Source organism: Tupaia chinensis, unplaced genomic scaffold (assembly GCF_000334495.1).
Source record: "Tupaia chinensis unplaced genomic scaffold, TupChi_1.0 Scaffold000628_1, whole genome shotgun sequence".
NCBI lineage: Eukaryota > Metazoa > Chordata > Mammalia > Scandentia > Tupaiidae > Tupaia > Tupaia belangeri.
In genome coordinates this window covers 3,001,280-3,006,702 of record NW_006160148.1, presented here as the reverse complement: position 1 = coordinate 3,006,702, position 5,423 = coordinate 3,001,280, and the positions used below count along the sequence as shown (strand labels likewise).

Below are 5,423 nucleotides of genomic sequence, written 5' to 3'. Positions count from 1 at the left end.
GGTGGGCCACGCTGTTGGCCCGGCCATCTCGCGTGTGCGCGAAGCCGGCGGGGACAGTCCGGGGACGCGGTCGGTTGATAAACGCAGAGCAGCACCGCGTTGCTCTGACTCCGGGGAAGTTAACAAAATACTGATTGTGGGGAGCGTTTAAAGGGCTACGCGCGGAGAGCGGGTTTTGCAAGCGAAGCCCCCCGTAGGTACACAAAGGTGTAAGTCATGGGGGCGTGATACAGCAGTGCGTCTGCTCGTGGGCTTCCCTGAGTTCGCAGTTTGAAAAACCTCGTGAACTTTGGGGAAAAAAGAGGCGTTTGTTTTTTAACCCAACAGGGGAAAAAAAAATTCGAAAGAGCCTGAAAAAGTTCAATTAGAATAGCAGCCACATTTCAGCAGTTCCCAGATTTTGCAATGTTAAACTGTGAGGGTTTGTGCCAGATTTTAAGGCAAGAACTCTTACTGCCAAATCACAAATTTCTCAAAATGAGGGGTGTTCAACCAGATTGCTGCCAGACCCCATAAACAGGCACTAACAGCAGTGCTATAATTACACCTTATTATCTCCCTGCAGCCTTACCCGATCACTGCCGAATGAAATCTCTTCCCGGCTGTCACTGGCTGGCCTTTTTCTGAGGCTGAACAAGCACACGCTCCATGCCTCAGTTGATCCAACTGTGTAACCCGTCACCCCTCCCGCATTCTCTAGTTGTCGTCGGAGCAGAGAGGTCATCTTCACCCTAGCTTCCCTATGGGACTGAGAGATGAAGATGAAAACAGGTATCAGAGTTACAAGAAAAGTTTCTTTCAAGAAAAAGATCTAGGCCAAGAAACCAAATTTGTAGCTTAACTTGAGCTCCCTGAGGGGATTTAGCAGAGAGGGCTGAAAGCAGTTAAACCAGCTTCCTCACTGTCTTTGTTCTGGGTTCTTTGCATTTTTTTAAATGTTGCATCTTAACAGGATTTGACACGACCTAAACTACTTGTCCACGTCCCTGTGGAGTCTACACAGTGGGCCTTACAACAGAACCAAACAGAAATCTGTGGAGGCCTTGACGTTTGGGAGGACTCTGTAGAAAACTGCTCTATGACCAGGACGGAAAAAGTGAGTTTTTTGTTCATCGTCGTCGTTGTTGGGGGGAGGGAAGAGGGAGAAGAGGTCATGCTTTCTTACTTTTTTTTTAGTTTGTGTTTCCGGAGACTTTTAAGCACAAGAGATTGGCCATGCAAACCACTTCATTGTTTTGGTGAGATCTGGGAGACATTTACTCACGTTTGTCTGAAAGTTTTTTTCAACAGGAAGAAAAGGAAGCGACCGTGCTGGAACCTCTCCAGATAGGTCCTAACCCTTCCAGCCTTCACTCTCCCCCCTGACTCACAATTCTACCCAGCGATCGTGCTGGAATCTCTCCAGATAGGTCCTAACCCTTCCAGCCTTCACTCTCCCCCCTGACTCACAATTCTACCCAGTGACCGTGCTGGAACCTCTCCAGATAGGTCCTAACCCTTCCAGCCTTCACTCTCCCCCCTGACTCACAATTCTACCCAGCTCCTCACCGGCCGCAGATTGAGGGTCACTCATTCACAAATGACTTGGAGCCTCCTTCTGAATGTCAGTTTCCTCATAAAGGCAAGCCTCACCGCCAGTGCTCAAGGAATCCAGGCTTGTCAAGGTGCGGGCTTAAACCCGAGTGTCCGAAATAGCCTCTTCTCTGCTTCACCTTTACATTCGCTCGCAAGGCGCGGATGGTCCTCACAGCTGCTCTTTACTGTGTGTGAGCCAGCCCTGGGCTGAGCCCTTTATGAAGACCTCCTCCTAACAGGCTTCGGAAGTGGGTGCAGTTGTTACCGCTAGCTAACAGGTGAGGACTTCGCACAGATTTAAGGAGCTGGCCCGACATCCCCCATGCTGGAAGCAACAGAGCTAGGATTTGAACCCAGGGCTTTTCCTGGGTGAACACGTCTCGTCGCTCAAGCTGTCAGTTCAGCTGTCCATAGAACGAAGAGTCGTCATTAGCTCCCCACACCGTGCAGCCAGAATATGCCCGACGTGGTCGAGTCCTGGCCTTCTTACCTTCGGAACTCCAGCAAAGTGAGATCTGTTGATATCTGCTTAGGGAAAGCATTCCCAAATCAGATGACTGTCTTGGAAACCAGCCTCAGGCTGTCAGCATATGCATCGTGGGCGCTAACCAGGACAGACACATCCAATCTCGCTGGGTAATAATGTTTCAGAACATGCCTCTTTCTCGTTGTGAGGAAGCAAGATGGTCACAGCGTGATTTGGATTCTCTGATGTTGGACAAGGTGAAAATCAGGAGGGCAGTGGGAAGAGAGGAGGCGAGGGAAGTGGAGAGAATAAACAGTGTGTGCAGGGAGGTCAGGACTGCCTGCGGAGTGAGGGTCCGGGTCGGGCAGTGTATGGCTGTTATGACGGGACTAGAGAGGGCATGAGCGTGAGAGCTGGCTGGCCGGCGGCGTGGCTGAGATGGTTGGATTCCATTTGGCCGGCTTCATCCTAACAGCCCCCGACCCACTTGAAAAACTTACTGATTGGGGCTAGCAGGTGGCATGGTGATTAAGGCCCAGGACTCCTACATGGCAGACTGTGGTTCAAGTCCTGCACCAGGTAGATTGACACTCACACCAGGCACGTGTGTGTATGTCTGAAACCCCAAGAGCAAACTGGAGAAGGGATTGTGGCACAGCCATCACCCTGGGGGAGGAGGATTTCTCACTTTCCTTCTCTGTCTGTCTCAGCCTGATGAGCACATGCGGCCTATGGCAAAAACTTTAAAAAAAAAAAAAAAAAAAAAAAAGCTGGACCCACATGCCACACCCACATTAAGATGCCACTATCCCTGGGGCAGTGACTTCTCACAGTCCGCGCTGCACACACACATACACACACACACACCGCCTCTTGCAGTGAGTGCACATGCCCTATAGCAAAAACTAAAAAACAGAAAAAACATGGTAACCAAGTATATGCCATGCACGGTGGTGGGAGTCAGGTTCATTTTTTTCCTCCATATGAAGTTTCAGATAAATACAATTTTAAAATAATAAATAGACAATAAGACAACATCTGGAACAAGGAAAGAAAAAGCTTCACTTTATTTTGTGTTATATCACACCTAAGTAATGTGTTTTCTTTTAGAGAGATGTGATGAAAAGAATTAACCAAGATTGGGGAAGGGGTGCAACAGGTGGCGTGGTGGTTAAGGTGCTGGACTCCCACATGGCTAACCACTGTTCAAGTCCCAGACCTGGTGGCTTGAAAAAAAAACCATGCTGGGCACTTGTGTGTCTGTGTGCGTGCCCAAAATCTCAGGAGAATGGAGAAGGGATTGAGACATGGCCGCTCCCCCACCTGACCCCACCCTGTAGGTGATTTCTCACTTTTTCCTATTGATGTCTTTCTCTGGTCATTCTATGTACCCTATGACAAAAATCTAAAAAGAATACCAAACACCTGAGGAAACCCGAAACCCTGGCTTATAAAGAGTTGAATTCATGAGTGACCAAAGAGCCATCTTGAAATCCTTGGTCAGCTGTAGTGTAAAAAGGAATTTGAGGGGCCAGCAGGTGGCATGGTGGTTAAGGGTGCTGGACTCCCACTGTATGGCCAACAACAGTTCAAGTCCCGGACCTGGGGGCATGCTTTCTCACTTTCTTGCTTTCTCTCTCTCTGGTCAAATTTAAATAAATAAAGTAATTCCAAAAAAAAGGGAATTTGACTTGTCCTGGAATGCTCCAAGGCTCTATAACTGGTGGGTAGGAACTCTAGAGACACATTCTGTAGCTTAGAATATTGAAGAGGACAACGTTTAGCGTAGTGGTTAAGGAGCTGGGCTCCTCCCACAGGGCTGACCATGGTTTGAATCCCAGGCCTAGTGTCTTGAAAATCATGCCAGGCACATGTGAGTGCCCACAATCCCAAGAGCAAAATGGAGGAGGAGAAATGGATTGTGATTTGGCCACCTCCCTAGGGCTTTCTCTGTATTTCACTCTCTCTCTGTCTCTTTCTCTCTCCAGTAAGTGCACGTGCCCTATGGCAGAAAATTTAAAAAGATAAAATGTCAAAGTTATGTGCGAAACAGGCTACCTTAAAGTGTAACAAGCCCATGTTACTGGAGCATTAAAAGTGCACGTAGTCACTGTCTACACCGTGTTTAAGAGGCCTCTCATCCTTTCGTGGCCGTTTTCCTGGACGCTATAAAAGGGAAAAACAGTATCATATACCTCATTAGGTTGTTGAAAAGTACTTCACACAAGGAGAACTCTGAAAGTCAGATGATAACCTCCCTGAAGTTCTAAGATTCACTAGGACTAAATTATCAGTGGGCAATTCATCTGCCGTTTATAGATGACTGTGTTTTTTATTGCCGGAGGGCGTGTGCGCTACCAGAGAGAGGCAGAGTGAGAAAGCAGCCCCCAGTGGGGCATGGTTACACCGCAATCTCTTCCCCTGAACGTCATCCTGTCAAGATTTGGGGATTGCATGCACACATGCCCTGCATGGTTTTTCTTTCTGTCTTTTAAATAATTACTTATTTTAAAATTTGTTTATGTATCATTGTTATTATTTGAGAGGTTTTTGCTGTAGGGTGCATGCACTCACCAGAAAGAGACAGAAAGCGAGAAATCACCCCCCAGGGGAGATGGCCACGCCGCAATCCCTTCTCCCCCTTTCTCCTCTCGGGATCTTGGGCATGCACGCACATGCGCCTGGCGTGAGTTTAAGCCACCAGGTCTGGGACTCGAACCGCGGTCAACTACATGGGAGTCCAGTGACATAGCCATTACACCAACTGCTGGTCCCGGCAGGTCCAATATTTGAACTGCATGGTAAACCATGTGGAATTTGGTTCCTTTTTCTTGGAGAGGTCTTTGCCTTAGAGGCTGTGCACTTGCTGGAGAGAGAGTCAGACAGACACAGTGAGAGGGAAAGTGAGGAGTCACCCCGCAGGGGAGATGCCCACATAGCAATCCCTTCTCCGTTCTCCTGGGATCTTGGGCACGCACACGTGCCTCGTGTGAGGTTTTCTAACTTATTATTATTCTTCAGTTTGGCCAGAGAGAGACAGAAGGGGAGTGAGAATGCAAGCCACCAGGTCCAGGACTCAAACCTGGACTCGAACACGGTCGTCCATGTGGGAGTCCAGCACCTAAACCACCACACTACCTGCCAGTCCCAGGAATTTGGTTCTCTTAGCCACTAGGCCACTGGGCTGGTCCCTACAAGTTACTTTTTGACAGTATTAGTATTACCCTGGGTAGTGGCTTTGGCGTCAGCTGGCATCCTTAGACTGTCCTTGTGCAACTAGAACTTATCTGGTAACATGCAGGGAGCACTATTATTTCTGTACCACCGGGATCTTAGAAATTGAGGGGCCAGCAGAAGGCATGTTGGTTGAGGAACTGGACAC

General features: G+C 48.5%; 1 long non-coding RNA gene across 7 annotated transcripts; it reads left to right on the top strand.

The window, feature by feature from the left end:
- The first annotated feature begins 6 nt into the window (after window positions 1-6).
- Window positions 7-2,659, top strand: LOC102484545 (uncharacterized). 7 transcript variants are annotated; one of them, XR_003551221.1, is made up of 4 exons: window positions 7-193; window positions 566-771; window positions 953-1,096; window positions 1,177-2,659. It is a non-coding gene; the product is annotated as an uncharacterized LOC102484545 (long non-coding RNA). The 7 variants fall into 7 exon arrangements; XR_003551222.1 differs by having other exon boundaries at window positions 7-197; XR_003551220.1 differs by having other exon boundaries at window positions 7-209.
- Window positions 2,660-5,423: the final 2,764 nt, after the last annotated feature.